This window comes from Haliaeetus leucocephalus, unplaced genomic scaffold (genome assembly GCF_000737465.1).
Source record: "Haliaeetus leucocephalus isolate CR32 unplaced genomic scaffold, Haliaeetus_leucocephalus-4.0 Scaffold83, whole genome shotgun sequence".
NCBI classification, from domain to species: Eukaryota; Metazoa; Chordata; class Aves; order Accipitriformes; family Accipitridae; genus Haliaeetus; species Haliaeetus leucocephalus.
In genome coordinates, this window is record NW_010972519.1 from 741,271 (window position 1) to 763,088 (window position 21,818).

A 21,818-nucleotide genomic window follows, 5' to 3' on the forward strand; every position below is an offset into this window, starting at 1 on the left:
GTAGAAGGGGATAAAGTCCCTGTACTGCACATAAAAAGTATGCTGGGGAAGACAGTCTGGGTTATTCCTGCCTCAGGCAAAGGCAAACCCATTCGTGGGCTTGCTTTTGCTCAAGAATCTGGGTGCGCTTGGGTGATGCGAAAAGATGGGGAAGTCCGATGTGTGCCTCAAAGGGATTTGATTCTGGGTGAGAATAGCCAATGATTTGAATTGTATGATGTTAACTGGTTTATAATACTATATGTCATCACTACTATGGTTGCCATGTGCCATACAACAGCATTATAGTAAAAATCACCCAGACTAATGAAGAATGAATTTTGATGAAACTGGGCATAGTGCAGCGATGATAGAACCAGAGAAGTGCAGCAGTGATGGAACCAGAACTGGCTTAAGCATGCAACAATCCAACACCACACACCCATCTTTCCTACCCTGAAAGACTGTTGTGACAGATAGAGCCCAAAGTCATGAACTAAATGAACTCAACAGATGTTTTATAGGGATGGTCTAAGGGAATGATATCTGTGTGTATATATCAAAAGACAGGAAAGGTGGTGGTGATGAACTGGGATGTATTTGGAAAGTGTGGGACCTGGGCATGACTTAAATGGTATAGAATAAGAACAAATTATGAAGTATAATAGCTGGTTGTGCAGAAAGAAAGCATCTGAGAGATGCAATATGACAGGTTAGGGACTTTTCACCTTTGTACCTTTAGAAATGGTACACCTCGCACCCTGCACATAGTGACCCTGTGGTGTTACAGGCTTCAAGCAGCGCTGGACAGACATCGTCACATACATGCAGCTGCTCAGAAGTGGCCCCAGGGAGGGGACATTTGGCCATGTTTGCTGTCTGGTCATGGCTGCTGACCCACTCAGGGGTTGCTTCTTGGCTTCTCCGGGAGTGCTCCAAGGGAACATGCACAACCCTAACTCCCTCCTGCCACCCCCAGATGCTTGTAAACTTGCTACAAGTGCATGTATTTGCCATTTGTCTGCGTCCTGAAGTCTGATCTTGGTGTAGGAGCCTCTACTGCTCCCCTCTATTTCTAATGATATATCACTATAGCTGGGCAGGGGAGGCTTCTTGAGCTATTTTGCAAGGAAAAATCAGGCTTGTAAGTTTGTGCTCCACAGAGTGTCTTAATAAACGTTGGAAAGGTGGAGCTGTAACTGTAGAAGTATGCCTTCTCCAAGCCTTTTCATAGGGATCTAAGTACAGGTAACATCTTCACAGCAATCTGTCCGACACTAGAATTTCTGTTCTAGACGTGCTGTAGTTTGTACGGATTTCTGTTCAATCAACATAAAATGTAGAGTAGATTGTATTAAAAAAGAGGGAAAAGTCCATAAAATCTCTATAAATTTTTTGTGAAATATACAGCAAGATTATTTTATTATTTGCAATAGATAACTGTAGTTATGAAATCCATTATTCTTAACCATTTTCATTCAAAAAGTACTTAATCAGGTACCAAATATTTATGAGTTTTTCTAATCTAGCTAGTACTTTTGGAGGCACAAATACTGCCATGCTGTTTCAAATTGAACATCATAACAGGGAATTGGTCCAATGATCAATATTTATTTGGAAGAAATCATTCCAAAAGCACAAAATGACTTTTATAACAACTGTGATCAAGATAAGAGTGCTCTTGGTTATGTGGTGCTATCCAATTTTAAAAATTGAATACAAGAATTATAAAACCTAAGCCTTTCTAGATGCAGCATATAATTTTGCTACTGTTCTGAAGTACTGTAGCAAAGGTAGTAACATGAGCTAAGTTCCCTGCTAGGAGTAGTACTATGTAGGTAATGTAAATGCTGGGCTATTATTTGGCTTCCTGTAATATGCAGCTGGGTAAATCAGGTTGTTTATAAGGTATTTTTTACACAGAGCCAAATTTCCTTCTCTGCTATGGAAAGGAACATAATTTGGTGGAAGTAACTTGGCTGTACCAGGTGATGGGTAATGGTGTGAGGGGAGCATTTTCCTGAGGGTGCATTGAGATGACATTGGACAAATCTGCTCCATTGACTCTCTCTGTCTGAAGAGGAGGTTATCTATGGGCAGGGTATGTTGGCTTTTTCCCTTTTCCTAGTCATGTAAGCAAGTCTCACGTATATTCTAGTCATGTGGAGTCTACTTGTTTTAGATTTGATGTGTAAAAATCTGTAGGGAAATTCAGCGTGGCATTTTGAGCTGTCTGACATCATTCAGGAAGAACTGAAGTTGTAGGATAGGACCATGTTTCTGAAACTGGCAGTAGAGCTGAAGCAGTTAGTGTGGGGTTAAACCCTGGTGATTAAACCCTAATATTGAGAGAAGAAGGTGATTCTGTTGGCTTGTGGCTGTTGGGGACCCAATCTCAAATTGTGTTATTTCTGACTGGCAGAATCCCTGGTGTGAGTGTACCTTGTCTTTATTATTATTGATTATCATTATTTTTATTTTAAGAAGTATAATTTCTTCTATGCTAGAGCAAAACCCAATTTTGAGACCTCAACACTTCTTTCAAAGTAGAATTGAGCTAGAATTCCCCACTACACAATTTGCTATGAAATTGCAGAGGGATTTATATTTGGTAGGAACTAGCCTCTACATGATGTTTAAAAGAAAGCTTTTTTTGCCTTTGATCCATGTCTGTATTCCCCAGACTCACCCACAAGGGGGACATAGCTCTAAACAAATACACAGCTCATAGTTATTTTTGAATATGCACATTTCTAACCCTTCTTAATTTAAATGATTCTCTTGGAATGTCTTGGGACAACCTCAAAACGGTGCAGCCTGTCACTGAGGAAACTCTTTGACAGGAAGATAGAAAAATGCACTGTAGTTTTTTTGTGTTTTGTTTTTTTTTTCTTTTGGGGGGCTTTCTTTTTTGTTTACAGATGGAGATCTAAGTCCTGGTGGAAAATACTTTGCTCACCTGAGTGTCATCATTGGCTTCAGATTACTCATGTATATACATGTGCTGAAGAGATCATTATGATGATGATTTTTATTTTTTTTTAAAAAACATTGCTTTGGCCTTTTTGAGAATAGATTGACATTTCTCCATTTGTTTCAGACATAGCTGAAACTATCTGGTAATTCATCTACAGGCTGGGGTAACGAGCATTCCCCCCTCCCTATGTCTGTCTATCTTCTTTCCTAGTAATTAGTACTGTGTGAAAAAAAGATCTGAATTAGAGGAAAACAATATATGGGTTTATTTAACAACTTGGTTTGACTTCTGTACTATAGAAATACAGTCTTCAGTTTGCATTACAACTATGTTCTAGGGCTCCTAGAAAAATGAGATGTGGAACTGGAGCCGAGTTCACTGTGGGTGCCATGATTCTTTCTAACATTCTTGTATTAAAAACCAATCCTATGCGCAAGCAGACTCTCCTGAAATGTGGGGAAGGTGAGCTAAGAATGTTATCCAGTTTTATGACAAATTTTGAGTGGAGCCCTTCACTTCCGATTGTCTGGCTAAGCTTGAATTTTTGAATTTTGGAAAGGGAATTTAGTATTTGGTTGGACAGAATTGCCTCAACTACTGACTAAAGAAAGGAAACTCTCACTATGGCCTGTTTCTTCAGCCACTAGCAAGCTGTGACTTTTCTTATATGGTGTTAATACCAAATATCTCTGTATGCTTGGTATTTAAAGTGTATTTCTGCTTATATAGTTATCTGTATCAGAAATGAAAGAGCAAGATATTGTCTATCTTTTCACCTAGCTGTAAAAATTGATGAACGTTGATTTCCAGAATAAGTTACTGTGAGTTTACCTAAAATTACTCCCCAAGCCCACTCAGATGACTCAGACATCATATCATCCACGGGAGACCGAATTAGATTGTCATAAATAATGTGCTTTACATTTATGTTTATTTCTCAGCATCTTACTTGAAATTGTTCTTGTGAACAAGTGACATTTTTTCTACGTATATTTGAAGCTTGCTTTATTAGTTCATTTTTTATTTAAAAATCCTGAATGTCTAAATAAAGACTTTTCCATCATCCTCAGCAGGGAAAAAGATGGTATTTAGAGATTTCTAGCTATGTGATATTTCATGAGATTATATAGCCCAACACTTAAGTTCTGGAAGTACCAAGTGTGTTTAGAATTGACACCACCTCGGCAAAGGTTTGTTAAACCTATTCCCCAAATCCCTATGAGTAAAAATTCATAGAGCCCCAAGTATCTTTTTTAATCCTTTGTAATCCTTGCCGTTAAAAAGCTTTTCCCAGTAGCTAACCTAAACCTTATCTGCTTGAAAATTAGTTAATCTTTTATTGTCCTGCTTCCCCACTAGACGTGGGGATGACTGGTTACCCTTCTCTTCAAAGCAACCCTTAGCATTCTGTCATTGTATCTCTTCTGCTGTGATCCTCTTTAGTTTTCTTTTCTTTCCTCACAGATCTTATGTTTCATGTAGCTCCCCTCTGCTCTCTCATTTGGCTTCATCCTTCTCAAATCTGAATGCAGCATTGCATCTGAAATCTCAACAGTACTGAACAGAATAAATAATTACTATCCTTATCTTGCATAGGGTGTTTCTGTTAATACATCTCAAAGTGATATCTGCCTTTATGTATCATCCTAGAAATGAGTCAGTGGTCTGTGATCCTCTAACACTTCAAATCCTTTTCTTCAGAACAGTTGACTACCCTGGTTTCTCAGTTTTGCACTTGATTTAGCCTTAATAAATGCAGTACTTTGTATTTGTCTTTGCAGATTTTTTTTTTTTTTCCTTGCTGACATTGGATTATTTTTTTCTTTCTTTCAAAGTAATAGCAAACCATTCCAGCTTGGTGTCATCTCTGTTTTGTGTGTACTCTCTACTCCATGACCTAACTTCTTGATGAAAATAATTAATAGAACTGGGCTTCTGCAGGGTCTGAGCTGAAACGCTCTCCCAGCTTGACACAAAACTGCTGACAAATAATCTGTGTTTTAATTTTGGCCCTTTATTACCAACAGTAAGTGCTCTGCAGCATAAACAATTTCAAGCTGGCAGCAGCAAATCTTCAGTTTGTCATCTGTGACACCTGGTGCGATCTTTCAAGACAGTGTTCTGTATGAAGGTACATTTTATTGTCAAACAGAATGACTTGATCAAAATCTCCATCATCAATGGTTGGTTTGTTTTGAAAAAGTGTCACTGGCAATCTGAAGACAATAAGCCAGCCTAGATGTTCCTCAAGGGATTATATGTTTGCCATGTGTCTGTGTAAAGTGGAGATTTGGCTTATTCAAATGCTTCTCCTATCCCATGTTCTAAAGAGATTTCCACCACTTCTGTTTTCCTAGCTTGATGATGGAGGCAGTTACAAGATGAAGAACATACAAACAGCTGTGCCAGGTCAGGCTATGTGCCCCTCAAGCCCACTGTCCTGACTCCAAGAGTAGTCAGTAGCAGTGCCTTGGTAAAAGCACAAGAACAAAGCAAGCATAGAGTGATGGTTGTTCCTCCTCACCTCTTTTTCCCAGGTAATCTCTCACCTTCCAATGCTTTATGGTCTCAAGAGCTTTCTTAAGCAGAGGTAATATCTTTTGTGCAGCTGATTTGCTTGATTCAAAAGCACAGTCTCACATTTGTCTGGATTAATCTTTGCTCATTTTGCTTCAGTCTTTGTTAGACTGATCAGAACAAAAGGTAGGATGCAGAAGTTTGACACTTCCGAAGTAGGCAGCATCAAAAATCTTTCTGCCCTGCAAATCTTTGCTCTATGCACTATATACTGCAGTCTCAGACTTTGCCTATTGATCTGGTCTGGCTTGTTTAATCTGAGCACAGGGACAGCAAATATTGATGAGGAGAATATGAAATATTTCCCCCATATATGGCAGCTGCACCAGTAATTACACTCCCTTTCATCATTATCATTATATCTGAATACTGTCACTGTAAATCCTGATTCATTGTCAAATGATTTCCTTGTTACTGTTGCTGCTTTCCTACCACTTTTTAGCAATAGCTGTAAAAGGAATGTTTTTTATTGGATTAATTTTAGACACCCATTTGCACTTGTTTTTCCTCACTTCTAGACCTTTTTGAAAAGAATGTATCATGTATTTTATACTGAACTTAGCATGCAAGATTGGACTATCTATGAAGAACTCTTTTTTTGTTGTTTGTTTGTTTTCCTTTCCTTTTTTTTTCCCCTGGGGAATTAGCAGTGAGACAGGGTGGCACGGGCTTGTCTCTAGATGGTCCCACAATTACAACCACACTGGCAGAATCTTCCTTGCAGAGCTACCACCCAGGCAAAGGCAAGCAGACTGTCTTCTAGCACAGCTATGATGTAGCCTAAACTAAATCCTAACATTTTGCAGGTATTGCTTTGCTGGTGGGAATGCGGGGGTTGGTTTTTGGTTTTTGTTTCTTCCCTTGTCTGTTTTTTTCCCTGCAGGCTTGTAGCTCATAAACCTATCCTAGCAGAAGTTTATAATAAGGACCTGGTATAAAACTCCCCATGTTGACTACAAAATTACTTTCAGGTTATTGCATCTAATCACATTTTTTTGCTTGTTAGTTTTCTGCTGGATTAGCTAATTGAACAGGCCCACTGAGGGGTCAGAGAAGTGGTAGAGCCAGAGCAGAAGGAAAGGAAGCAAAGCAAAGTGTGACAGGAGAGAAAGGGAGGGAGCTGCCTGTTCCCATACCTGCTTGTGATAGCAATAAAACTAAACAGGCTTTGCAATCTTGTCAAACTGCACCCTAAAATATGCTGATTTACATGTTGGTTTTCCTAGTCACTGGAAATAATGATCTTCCAGGGAGCATTAAGCCACAGTGAACTTTAAGCCCATTTACTTCTGAATGAGAGCATTCCCACAGGTATGTAACGTGCTTTTGCTTCTGCACGCTAATTTCACGCCTTTAAACTCGTAACTTCTCAGTGGTCCCCCATGTAGATCTGTTCCAGCTATGTTATTGTTTTCATTATTTTGAATTTAAAAATAAAGGGGAATCTGCAAAACGCAAATGCAGCTAGCGAAGTGCTTGAAGAGTTTGCAGCACTTACCGCATCTCATCTTCCTCAGCGTCTAAGTGCCATGTCTAAGCTGAACTCTTAACACAGCAACAACAGATCGCTGCCATCACACTTTCTCTAGACAAATGTAGATTTCTGCTCAGCACAGACGTGCATTACAGTATCTACATAGGTTATTTTGACTTGATGCCATGCACCCTCTTTTACAATAGCATTCCAAGGCAAATTAATCTTAGGATAACATGAGAACAGCACTCAAAAGGGGGCGCTCACCGGAGGTGTGTATTGTGCTTCTACTCTGCTTCTCTGCACTGTATCCAAGTGGAATGAGGTGGAGGTGGTGGCAGTGGGTAGTGAACCATGGTGACAGATTTGACAGCTACAGAAGCAAGAAGCTTAAGCTCTGAGACAAAGCTCTGCATCCCAGCCATCTGGGAGGCAGCTCCTTTTCCTTGGCTTTGCTGGTGGGTGTTGCCACTCTGACTGCTAGGGCATGGTCTGCTGCCTGCAAGAGCGTGCAGGCTCTTCATCTGCTATTAGGTTGCGAGTATCTGCTTGCTACCATATGGCTGCATTAAAAAGAGACAGAGAGGAGAATAAGCTGTAAAGCAACTGTAAAAATTCTGTTCAATGCTATTCCATAGTGAGAGGGCTGCTGGCTCACCCTCCTCTTCCCCCAAGTACAGTTATGGGTTTAAATAGATACACCTGCATCCATTCAGCCCCTATCATTTCCCCACTGAGCTGCTCAAAGCAGAGACACACTTCTCTGCTTGGTGCTCTGAATCCTGTATAATTCAAGGTGCTTGGATAAAGGCCCAGTTGTACCCCTCCCCCCCCCCCCCCCCTTTTGGGAAAGGGGGGCAAGGGGGGGAAATAAGGGAGATGGGATTTGCTTTGATGGAGATGTTTTGGAAAAGTTGCCAAGCTTGCTGGATTAATCTGGTGAGGAAATGGGGCTCTTCTGTCCTCTGCAAGAGGCTAATTCCATCACACCACAATAGGACGGAATCATGTAGCAACAACACCAACAGCAGAAAGAGGATATTTTGCAATATAATAATTGTCTGTATGGCTGAAGAGGAACAAATGCTTTCCTGGCTCCCCATGGAACTAATAAAGAAAGGCAAGTTGAGGAGCCTGGGATAATTATTTAGTCATCTTAAATATTTATGAGCTACAGAATGTGCTACATGCAATTTAAGAGGGACTTGACGATTGCAGCATACATCATCTTGTTTCACAAGGGCTAAAAATCCTTAATCTTACTCCTTTAAAATAAAAGCATTAATCCTAAATATGTCTTAAGCTAAGAACAAAGCTGTAAACTGCAAGAGGAAGGAAAAGAAGGGGTTTTTCCCATTGCAAAGATACGGGTTAGGGAAAACACTGCAGGAATGAAAGTTCTGTTGAGAAGATTTTATGTGAGCTTTCTGGGAGTGGTGATGGTGGTAGGGGGTGATGTTCTTGATATTAAACAGTTTACCATTGGCTTCACCAAGGTCTGGGGAATTTTGCTCTGTTTAGTAGGCTGGAAAAGAGATAGACTTTCCAACTTTGTTTTGGTGGCAATAAAATCATTGCTGCAAATCCAAAGGACCAGTTACAGTGGGATAAACTCTCCCCATGCCATCTCTTTATTGCACTCTGGAGCCACAAATCCAGAACACAGTCTCTTCTCTCATTTTCTCTGGCTTTCACATGGGATTCTGTTCCATGTGTGACTTGCTGATGCATAGTCAGTAGTGGATATTTCTGGAAAGTTGAAAGAGAAATTCATGTTGAGGGATAGATTCCATTGGCCACTGAATTCAGACAAAGCAGAACCCAAGTTTTCTTGAATGTATTGGTATATTTCAGGCAGCAAATTTAAGTGCTTGAACAGACTTTCTGAATTTGGGATGTCATAATTTCTGTCTGCATCTGAATCTTCAAATTAGTAACTGTAGTAATAATAAATCAGTTATGTGGTCTTATACTAGGTAGAATAATACTCTGTTCAGTTCATTTTGGTGAGAGCGACACTGTTGTGGAACAGACCTGTAATGTCTTTGTTTCTGCTTTCTTCACAAGTTGCAGAGTAGACAAGTTTGCAAGCATGAATAGATTTGGTCTTATGTATTTTTCCCCATTTGCTACTCTGTGCAATCAGTATGCTTGAAAATGTTTCAGTAATGCTTTTCGCAGCCTACTTAAATTTTGGCTCTTAATTTTGGCAGTCATCTTTATCTATTGTGATGCCTCAAAAGTAGCCAGGATTAGAGCTACCAGGCATTTGGGTTTCCTCAGGCATATCTTTTCTGCCAGGAGATTTTGTCTAGGAGGAATTTGAATGCCTTGGCATTAGGATGGGATGCATCTCTGTGCATCCAAAGTAAATCCACTTGCTTTATGATACATGGGATTCGGTGCGTACATGCAGATTAAATGTACAGAGGCATGTCCAGGAAGCCAAACACTTTCAGACCATCTTTGCTGAACAGATGTGCATTTGCTACTCAGCGTCATAGAACATGTGCAAGCCGTGCGTGCAGCACGAGCACTGAGGAGCTGCCTAGTACTAGAATTCCCTGGCTGACTGCACATAGTCAGCACGTGCACGGATTTATGCTCAGAAATCCATGGTCATGTTCTGAAGACAGTCTCTGTATTACATCAGCTATGACTTATATATATTGAACAATCTGCACTGGAAATGATCGAGGAAAACAAATGTTCCCCCTAGCATCTAAAATACTTGATACCTTTCATGCATAATGTAAAGTGTCACATGCAACAGCAGAAATTTAAGGGTTTTAATTTATTAGAATGAAAATGTAGACAGCATACTGTAAAGGGAAAGACGTTGATTTTGATCCAGTATAAATTGTATAGGTGGGCTGAATATACTGTAGATTGAAGATCTTGGAGCAGGGAGCCCAGGAGGTTGCTTATGTTGTAGCTCGCTTTTTATTGCTGTGAAGGGGGAGGGTTTCAAACAGGACACTCGCTTGGGCTTATGCCTGCTGCATGCCATGGTACATGCTCTCATCTTTCTGGCTCAGTGGCAGAAGCAATAGTGGAATCTGGAGCTTGCTGCAAAAAGAGAGAGAAAAAAAAGGTGAGGGAAAGGTAAACATGCCTTCCAATTAGATAATGGCAAATATCATACTTTTACTTGTGGAAGGTCAGAAAGGTAACAGCTGAAGGAGTCAAATAATAGACAAATTGATGATGATAACTAAGAAAATATAAAAGGGACTCAATCTCTCTCTTACTGATAAAGCTGTCTGAGGTGCAGTAGATCAATTTAGCCATGGCTGTTGTTAGGAAATTGCTCTTGTTTGATGTTCCACAAGCAGATCATGCAGTTTCCTAGGAAACATCTTTTTCCACTTAAAATCTAATTTTCTTACATTGCTAGAACTGATGAGTCACCCTGCCTGGCTTTTCCTTACTTCCCCTTACCTATTAAAATATACTCACCAAATGGAGATCCACAGATTTATTAGTTCTTATCACCTGGCTGTTCCGTTAACCCTTCTGGTTCCTCCCTGTTATCAGACAGAAGTCATAGGATAGAAGATCAAAATTTGAAAGAAATCACGTATCTCTTAATGGGACATGCCTCCTAAACTGGGAAGAATTCCCATACGGAATAATTTTTCCGTTATGTGCCACTATGAAATGGTCTGTGTTCCATTGTCAGTAACATGCCACCATATTATTATTACTGTTTTGTTAATTATTACCTTATTCAGCTGATTTATAGATGAGCTTAAATTTAGCAATGATAGTTACACCCAGCTACCGCAAGAAAATAGATGGATTTTGTTACATGTTGCAAACCATGATCAAAATCTAAAAGCCTCAGTTCTTGGTTGTGATGCTGAATTTTAGGTTCGTGTAATGGATGGCACTTACGCTGAATGGAAAGTTGCCAGAGAAAGAGGCAAGGCTTATTCATGGCTGTGGTCAAAAGAACAGAGGACAGAGAACAGGTTGGCAGCTAGAGTTTTCAATGACTGGCGGAATTAACTCCAGCTCCCTGATAAAAAGGAAAATATTATAATTTACAGTTACCTGTTGTTTGGGCTGTACATAAAATCCTGGTAGTTTGCAGATGTCTAATGAACCACTGTGGCTACATCATTAATAAAAGGTTGGTCCAGCAGAATACAGCTTCCATGAAAATTCTCTGTGGGCTACATTTCTTATTCTCTTTCCATATGCAGTTGTGCCAGAATCAGTATTCCTGCCACTTCCCAGTGCCTCTGATGCCTCAGTTGTCAGTATGCCGCTGATGTGCCAAACACTAGTTACTAATACTACGAAGCTTCAGCTGCTGACAAACAGCTTTCTGTTTAAAGGGCAATATCTCTGCATGGATAAGACCATGGCTCAGTGTGACACTACTATCCCAATAAGAAGATGGGTAAAATAATTCCCTATCCTAACTTTGTTTTAAAACTTATAAAACTTTTTGGTTTAAGATTTTTGGTGTATTTACTTATCATTTGATTATGTATTTGTTCTTATTGTGTATCTATTTGTACTCTGCTAGCACATGGCTTGTTCAGCTGCAGCTGGTGAGTGGGTGGCCTTATCATACAAAGCTATGCATAATGATTAAGAAATTTGGTAGGCTTGTGCATTGGCTTGTGCATTGGCTTGCACTGGTTTTTGTTTATATTTCCTAAGTACTAAAAGTTAGAAGGAATAACCATGGGTTTCAAACAGCAAAGTTGCAAACTATGGTTTGAAAGCAGTTTCTCTAAATATCATTAGATTGTAAAGTCTGTTGAAACGGTACTTACGTATCTGTGATCTTGTAGACCCTTTAGAGCTGTTTGCCTTTTTCTTAATGAAGAGCTTTGCAGCTTCATTTCAGATGATTAGTTCAATTAAAATAGGCCTTTCAAGCTAAATTTCAAGTTCTTGATGATTGTTTTGAGGATTTAAGAGGCTAGGAGACTGAGTTTCAGCAGGAATTTCACCTGGCACAAGCAGCAGCAAGGTTCAAGCTATAAGCTTCTGGTTTGACTGCTGTGTTTGTACCTGAAAGGCACGTGCAATATCACCAGAAAGATGTTATGTGACCTACATTTCACTGAGTGTAAGATGTTTTTGTATAAAAGAACTGTATAGATGACATGTTCTCTTTGAAATTTGCAAACATGAAAGGTGACCTTCATTCAGAGTCTGGATTCTTGGAAAATTTTGTGTGGAAATGTGTTGGTGACTTTGGATTTTCTTTTTTTTTTCTTTTTTTTTTAAATGAATTACTGGCAAGGAGAGACCAGAGAGGCAGGGGAATAATAAAAAGGACACGCTTTAATGTTGTCATTGCTAAATGAAGTATTTGCCAAACATAAATATTCACCCAGGCTCTGGGACTCACCCTTGATGAGGCAAATACATTTAGCTATATTCAAGCCATTGATTGCAGGCAGTTGCTGAGGCCTTTTCCCATGGATAACTTAGCATAACCTTCCCACTCTTTTGAACAACAGAATAGGCTGCATCAAAACTCGGAATTTAGAAAGAACGGGCTGTTGTACTCACTTGGCATTCTGCCAGTGATGTATAACTGTGCTTCTCTCTTTTTCATTCCTGTCTCAAGCCCTCTGTCCCCTCCTCAATTAATAACTGTGGTATACCACTGTGTGCTGCCTACATGGCATCTGGTTCAGGTGTGTGTTGCTTCAGAGGCTGGCTGCATCTGGGCACAACACAACATAAAATGCTAGTCTGATACCTTTTAGTCTGGTCAATGGCTCTTTGTGGTCTAAAAGTGAAGTGAGTTGAATTATAGGATTTATTTACTTATTGCTAGAAATATGCTGAATGGCTCAGTAAAACATTCCTAGCAGAGAAAAAAGGCTTTTTACTGACCTGTGGGTCACCAGAGCAATTCACAGTCAAAACCACTGCAGAAGCTGAGTCCCCAGATCACAGTTTGTTATCAAGGAACAGAGCACAGAAAAGAGGATAATTTATAAAACTTGTGCAAAACTCAGCACTTCTTGGTTCTCCAGTTCATGCAAACTTTTTCCTTGTTTCAGACCACATAGGTCATCCCTGTGTATTAAGATCAAAATGAAACAGTTGATTTTCTCCTGGTTCCTCAGAGAAAAATAATTCTTCGTTTGCTTCACTTGTTGTCAAACCATTTAATGAGCTTCAGATTTGATGTTGCAAGACATGCAGAAGCCCCCAGCTTCTGCAAGTTTGGGAATATTCATGCAATTGTTGACTGATAACGCACACCATGAATATGTGGGTGTAATTTATATGTATAGAACATCTAAATCCTGTTAAGCCGATGCAGTCTATGATGAAAATTCTCACCATTCATTCTGGACTTTTTGTCTACCCTGTTGGCAGGAAATCATTTAACCTAACACTAATGTAGCTCACGCTATCTGTGTATAATCTTTACCTATCTCACATTTGTGTAGTGAGAAGTAATTTTTGTCCAGAGACACTCTGAGGTTCTTGAAGGAAAGTCAGACTTTGCTCTTACATATGCAGTGTTGCTCGTGGTGAAAAATGGAACTGTGCTCAGTGTGCTAATGATATAATTATGGGGTCTCTCTTCCAGGAGTAGAAGGAAGATATTAGTTATCATAATGTGCATGAACTTGGACTTCAATGCAAAATTTATAAAGAAGATACAAATGGATCATTTCTACTAAATAGGGTAGGTCTTGGTGAATAATAGCATGGAAAAATACACTCAATAAGTGTAACCTTTACCCTCATGGAAGTACTCGTTTTTGGAGGAAGATTGCAACTTCTTTACTTTTTTTTTTTTTTTTTAGTAAAGTCTTTTGCTGTATTGCTGATTTTCAGTATTTGAAAGGTAGTTATTGAAATTTGATCTCTGGTTAGGGGTAGCAACAAATCACATACTGTTGTTTCTACTTCCTGACTATATATATCAGCAGAAACCTTGTAATCAGTGAGATGCCTTAGGAATGCTACTGGGAATTTTAATCTATCCTCCTGGATAACAGAAAGAATAGAGGTTTTGAAAAAATTGTCACCCAATTTGTCAGTCCTGACTGGCCAGGCCTTTCCTGAAGCATTGCACCTGAACATTTTGTCTCCTTGGTTGCACACAGAGTTTAAAATTTACCTTGTCATCATATTTGCACAAAAACTTTACATAAGCAAGTATGGTCGTAATTGAGATAGATCTTTTTCTATCTTTTTAATTAGTTCTATAAAGGTCTTTAAAGGGGTTTACAAACTTAGATTATGCAGTGTCCCAGTTGCATAAAATCTATTGCTTGCCTTTTATTCATATGCATGCTTAAGATTACTTGTCTTTGTGTGCGTATGAGAATGGGTATTGATTCCTTGACAGACCATGGTAAGCAAACGAAAACCCAAAGGAAATAAGTTTTCAAGCTTTTGTGACAGGTTTTACTGTGTTCAGAGATGAATGAATGATTTGAGATGAAATGGAGGAACCTCAAAGAATTCATTAGATATCATAAGTTTGTGCCAAGGTGAAAAAGTTCAGATATCTTTCTAGGTTTGTCCTGGAAGCAAACATTCTGACTGTGTGTAACTGAATGACAAAATTTCCAGTTTAAAATGGGTATGTTCAAAACATTCTGAGAGCAACAACATATATCAGCACCATTCTTCAAAATTTTACTCTGAGCTTTTTTCACATTTCTTCCAGCCCTAGCAGGTGTAAAGTAGCATGGGATATGATTTCACAGGAACAACACACGCAGGCACCATACACAGATAACTCTACCATAAGGGTACACTAAGGTTGGTATGTTGAAACAACTTTGAGAATTGCAAATTACCAAAATTAAGGATTTCCCAACTTACAAGGACTGACTTTTTAACTTCAGTGATGCTATTTTAGTAGTGTCCTTCCGACTTAAGATGTGTTTTTGAGCTTCTTGAAACAGCAAATCGATCATCTTCTCTCATTTTCTTTTCATCATATAACATCATACTGGCAGCCATATAAACTGTCAACAGAGATGGGCTTTTCAGGCTGACTGCTCCAAAGCCTGGTACCAGAACAAAGGGGTGCAGTGTCAGATCATCATTCCCTGTGTGAACGAGTACCCAAAAGGCAGGTGAAACAGTCTCAGTGAAGTGGAGATCTGCTGATGGCTGAGGGTGGTGAGCTTAAGGGCTCTTTGTTTCTGATCCAAACCCAGGAGAAACATGCCATTTGCCCTTTTCCTCATTTTCTCCAGATTGTATCTCTGCTGTCTCCTGTGCTTCCAGGTTGTCCGAGTCCTTTTTATTGCTATGCCTAGATATATGCAGGGGATCTATTTTCAGCTCTTCAGTGCTTAATACCTGTCTTGCCTTGCTCCTACAAGTCTGGAGGTTTCTCTTCTGATCACCCATGTGTTGCTCCCTATTGACTTCACCAAGTTCCTGCTCCCAGTTCCCTCCACTCTTTCCTCTTGTAAAATGTGTCTCTTTCTTGCTACTTCCACTTACCACACTAATCCTGTTTCTGATTCCCATTTCTCTTGTCAGCCTCCTTCCCTTCTCTCATTCAATTATCTCCTTTAGGGAGACCTCTCAGGTATGATTGCCAGTTCTGTGTGTGATAAATATTTATTCATTTGCTACCTTAGACAGTTGGGTCCAATTTTAGTGAATTTGGAGGTCATCAAAGTGAAAGACAAAACTTGAATGAATTTATTATCCAAACCTGTCTGTTTGCTGCTACTAACAAGCTGATTGTGATTTTTACTGTTTGGGTTTTTTTCAGAGTTTTTCTCCAGCTGTATCATTCTTAGATCTAAATTTTATGTGGAGGCTGCTCTCAGTGCCACCACTTGTCTTGTCAATAGTTTTATTTCCCAGCCCAGATGGGATGTCCGGCAAATGACCTTCCCCGAGGGTCTTTTCATTTCTGCTGAAGAAGCTAGAGCTGGAATTAGATTCAACATAACTGTCAGGACAATGCTGCACCCAAGTTAACAGTGACCTATTAGGTAATGTGGCTATACTGCTATTTTTTCTCCATATGGCATTGCAGCAAATGGATAGTGCGGGTAGTACAGGATCCTTGCCCTGTGCACTGCTACTGGGTGTTGCAAAGTGTGGATCATGAAAATTTCTTATGGGTGCTTCACCATTATCTAGCTTTAGGGTGAGTGCAGTAGATACACACTGAATGTCCAGTATTAACAAATAATTTATAGCACAGATGAATCACCAACAAAACATCCAAAATCTCAAGCGCTAACTGTGCTGCAGAGACAAATACAGTAAAAATCTCCAGGGCCTTCTTACTTCCCTCCTGCCAACTTTGTAAAGTGGAGACCTTATCACATACAGCGTGACAATGTGTGTCTTTCCCCGAGCCTCCTTCCAGGCATTGGGACTTCGGACATCCTTTTGCCCAGGAGACTTTATAAGCTTGACACCTTCATTGGAGGCAGAGTATATGGAAATGAACTGCAATGCAGCATGTGGCATGAATATGATTTTAAATTCTGTCATTATTACAGTTTAGCATTGTGGTGGGAGCTTTCCCTTAATTACTCCCTAGAGGGGAAAAACTGCTGATACTAACTAGACTAAGGCCATCTACTAAACCCAATGCCCTTTTTTAATTCTAAAAATTAAATATTTATTGTTCACAGGACCGTTTTGTTAAAAATAAAAAACAGAGAGAGAAGGAAAAGGTTTGTGGGAATTTAGTTCATTGCCTCATGGCTGCTGGTGACAGATACAGATGTGCATTGCTTCAAGAGGCCAGACTCCCTATTGGCAGCAGCAATCGGAGATCTGACTCCAGGCAGGTCAAGGGGGTTTCAGGTGGAGCCGAGCAGTAGTCACCTGAATGCTCATCTATACTCTCTCACTTTGAAGAGACTGTAATTTTTTAAAGCTCAACTGCATAGGACATTACATACTAACTCCATAGACTTCAGAGCATTACATTCACTCTGAATGTCTCTGCCAGAGCTTAGGCCAGCATATTCTAGCCTTTATTTTAACCTCTGCTTTCATGTCTCTTTGTATATGATGATGAAGAGTTTTCCTGACTTCTCTATGCTGCTCTGTTCACAACTTCCATTCCTCTGTAATGCTACATATTTTTTTTCTCCCTCTCCTTTAAATAGTAATGCAGTGAATAACCGTCTTAACAAGGTGTATGTACTTTCCAAGTGAGAGCTGTCCTGCGGTCATTAGCGCTCAGTCTAGCAGATGACAGATGAGATTCTAGGAGCAAGGAGATCTTGGTATTACTCCTAATTTTGCTTCTGACTGGGTGTAAAATTTTGCACAAATCTTTTCTGCTGGCATCTCTTTTCCAATGAAGGGGAAATTCTAATTGTAACTGCTTGGCAGTGGTCATTTGTAACCAGGGAATGATCTGGCATAGAGGGCAAGAAGGCCCAACTACAAGAAGGGGTTAAACTGGCTGGAAGCAGAATGCCAGAGACAGAACAGACTCATTGCAAGGGAGGAAAGTTTCCCTTGGTGATGAGATAAGAAACAGCGTCAGCGTTGTCTTCTAGCCATCCTGGAATGGAAGCACTCTTCCTCTCTGCGTGGCTTCACAGCCGTTAGCTCTGGCACAGAGAGGGAGCGGCTAATAGGGGTGGTTTCTGGGCTGCAGGGTTGGTTTCTGCCATGGCCTGAGAGAAGAGTAACAGCACCAGGTTTGTCCTTGGGAGCCGAGTGGCAGAGGATGCCTCGGGGACACCCAGCAGCTGGGCCCAGTGCATGGCCACCAAGGGCAGGGACAGCCCCCGGGGCCAGCACCCCAAAGGCCTTCCTCCGAAGGACGCTGGGCGGAGGGGCTGTGCGTGGGGGGCCCCGTCACCCCCGTGTCACCATGCCACCACCCAGCAGTGCAGCAGTCACAATGCCCCGGGCCAGTATAAAAGGGGCAGCCTCCCGTGTCCCACTGCCAGAGCTGGCCCCGGGGCCAGCCCCAACACATCCAAGAGAAAGTCTTTGAGGAGCCCGTGGAATTACTTGGAGGGGGCTGACGGAGGAAGACTGGAGGCTGGACCAGGCTTGCTGGAGGGACCGCGTTCAAAGCTCATCTGACAGATGGAAATCCTTCTCAGCTGGACAGCAGCGGCAAGACCAAGGGAATGCCTTCTTGAGTAGCCCTGCAGAGCCAGGGGCAGCAGCCGTAAGAATTGGGATGCAGAGATGTTGCCAGGGGTCCCGGTGCTTTGGAGCACTCACTGGCGTCCCGCCAGTTGCAGGAAGGATTCTTGCCCCCAAGGTCCATCAGGCCAAGGGCATTTGGCCACTCAGAAGCCCCTGAGATGGCTCCAGGTTGAGGGAGAATAGGGCTTGGGCATCTCCTGGGAGGCGTGACCAGCCTGGAGGACGAGGCGGCGGCAGGTCTTGCTCACATGCTCAGGGAATAGCCGATCGCCAGATCTGGGGTCAGGAAGGAATTTTCCCCCAGGGAAGATTGGCACTGGTCCCTGGGGGTTTTTTGCCTTCCTCTGCAGCACTGAGCACGGCCCCTTGCCAGGGCTGCTTTGGGCCATTTTAGCTAGGTTGCTGCCTGCTGCTCGTGCTCCACGAAGGTGGCCCTCGTGCCCCGCATCCGGGGGGAGGAAGTTTTCTGGCCCCACGGGAAGTGCCCAGGGGTTGCTGCTTGTCCTCTGTAGCACTGAGCACAGCCCCTTGTCAGGGCTCTTCTGGGCCCTTTCAGCTAGGTCCTTGCCTGCTGCCCTTGCACCTCCAAGGTGCCCTGGCTCTCTCGGGCTCTCTTGCGTGGTGCAAGTCTGTAGCGGGAGCGAGCTCTGCTCTTGCCTTGGCTCCACTTCCCCAGGGATTCTTGCCTGTGCAAAACAGCCCGTGCTTGGAAGGGCTCCAGGCTTGCTGCACCTTTTCAGCTCTCCCTGCGTGCAATACAAGAGCTGGGCAGGTACGAGACCGCTTTTCATGCTTCACCGGCCAAGAAGCACAGTGGAGCAAGTTTTGGAAGGCAAAAAGTATGCTTTTCATATCTATGTGTCATACTTTTGAAAATCCCTCATACTACCACACATCTCTTCTTTTGTGTGTGGTTGGTCCTGATCCTTATTTTTCACATTCTCGCTCTTCAGGAAACAGTGACTGCTTGGCCTGTATTCCTGTCCCTACTTTCTGCAGCTCTGCGACTTGCCTTTGCCAGACTGCAAGGGATGTTTTTTTCAAGCTAAACTTAAGAATGCATCAGCCAGCTCCTGGCTACACATGCACATTGTGTCAATGCTTGCGAGTATCGGCTCTGAAACATTCTGAGCAATAACATAAAATAACATAAAGTCCTGTTTCCACTTGTATCCTTTGTGTTATATTTTGGAGCTTAAAAACCCCTGGCTTTTCAGGCAAATAATGGTCTCGTTATTCAACTCAAGGTAAGTGCAGGAGAATAGAATAGAACAGTTCAGTTGGAAGGAATGCATTCAGGCAGGAAGGCAGGAGACAGAACAGACTTCTTGCAAAGGAGTGAAGTTATCATTGGTGGTGAGAGAAGAAACAGCCTCAGCATTGCCGTCTTGCCATCCTGGAGTGGGAGCACTCAGGGGCCACCTTTGGGCAGCAGAGCTGGACCCCGGCTGAGGTGCCCCATGCAGCCGCTGGCAGGATTGCTGCTGGTGCAAGAGTATATAAGGAATCTGTTTGTGATGCATCTTCACAGGCTCCATCTAGAACCGTGTATTGTGGTAGGACTCCATCCAATGCATCATTCATTACATTCTTCTTTTATATTTAAGCACAAACTTGTTTTTAATTCACCTCAAGGGGTACCATAAAAATTTGCTAACGCCTTTCTAATGTTTGTCTCTCTTTCATGTATGGTATGCCTTTTTCAGTATGAAGGACTCTTACCATAGGATACTGATGTGGTTTTACACAAGGAAAGCATGAACTTATCTGGGGCTTAGTGCTGATAGTTGAGGACAACTGAGCAAAACAGATTGAAGTAAGTAGGACTCACAAGATGAACTCAGCTTTTTGCACGTTAAAGTAAACTCTCGGTTCAGTTGGCAATTTTTTTTCTCGAATTCAGATGTTTCTGCAGATCTTTTTGAGCAATGTAACGCTTTGCAAGCCCTTGCATGGAGAACAGACTCGTCTCCTGTCCCTGTAGACTTTGCCTATACATCTGTTTTTGTTTTTAGCTTTGCTGTCTGAATAACAACTCCTATGCAGATAAATCAGTTTTGTTCAGGTTTGGAAAGATTACAGTTTGGGGCTTAACCCAAGTACAGGAAGGCTCAGGCAAAATGAAATTCTCAGAGACTTTGAAGAACTAGTGCAGACGGGAAGGGGTGCAATGAAAGCAGAGATATCAGCTTTGCCTCCACGAGAAAAGAGGCTATGATTTATGTAGCTATAGTCACCTATCGCAAGATGCAACCCTAAGGAAGATGAAGGTATAAATAATTTTTATTTTTTGTTGTTAGGCTGTTTCTCAAAATCCTTCCTTCAGGGTTTGCCTTGAGGTAAGAGATGTACAAAGCACCTTGTCTGCATTAAGGCCTTTCTGTAAAAAGGCAATGTTGTTTTAAATAGCCCTAGACTTACTGATACTGTCACTTCCAGCAACCAGGGCTTGTGTGCTGAACTTAATAAGGGCTTCTGGAAGTGGAGATAGGAAAGCTAAACTTAATTGCTTCATTTTATTTTCATAAAGCTTGGTAATTTTCAGTGAGTGCCTTTATGCAAGCTCTCAAGCCAATTTTTAATTGTTTAGCAAAACATTTAAGCACATGCTTTGATCCACCTATTCAGCAAATCACTTAAGCACCTGCTTACGTGCCACTTAAACAGGCTGAAAGAGATGCTTAAGTGTCTGCTGAATAGGGAGAGATTACTAAGTCAGGACCTTAAGAGGGAGCTGATCAAATATAGCTAGCAGAGATACAGGTACCAAAAAAGTGTCCAACCCTGTCTGCATTGCGAAGACCTGAGAGCAAAGTGGATTACACAGCAATGTAAATGCTTTTCCTTCTCCCCCTCCATCGGGCAGATTTCGCGCACAGTCTTCAACTGGTTTTGCTCACGAATTGATTTTTGTGTGTGCATGTGTGTAATTTCAGTGTCACCAGCCTGGCGTGCCTGACACTTCAGTCTTTTTCAGAAGCAATAAGCCATGCAGTCAGATGCAGAAACAAGTCTCCATGGAGCTAATCGGCTTTGGTTTTTTTTGCTCTGAGCGCTTGCTGGGGGTTTTTTTTTGGTTTTGTTTTTTTTTTTTTTTTGCTTGCAGTGATATTGGAGCACTGGGTTAACTCTAACAGAACTATTGACTGACAAACTAATGTCATGAAGTTGTCTTATAAGCTTTACTGTGGGAGTAACTTAAATCACTGCGTCAGAGGAGCAAAAGATAAACAAGCTCAGTTAGTGGTTAGAATAATTTCTAGAATAATCATAGTTTGCCTGTTTCAATGTTTAAACAGTAAATGATTTTAGGAATTCTGGCCCAGGGACTCAGCTGGGGGCATATCTCTGCCTTCCTGCTATGCTGCTAATCATCAGTTTGGGCCTAATTTTTTATGCTGCCGTGGGATACAATGTGTATTTTTATCAAGTCACTAAGCTGGTTGCAGCAAGTCAAAATAAGCCAAGCTAAGGTGATACACTGAACTTGCCTATGCCCTGTATGCAATCCCTGCAGCCAAAGTGTATCTCCAGAGAGTAGCACAAAACAAAACCATGTATGCTTGTTGCTCCATCTTTAGTGTTTTCTTTTGTTCCTGTGATTTCCTTTGGAGAAGCAGGGTGTTGTCTCTGTGTAATGGCTTTAAAATTCCAGAGAAATGAAGAAACTTTATCAATCAGAACTGCAGTGAGAAAATTCACCTC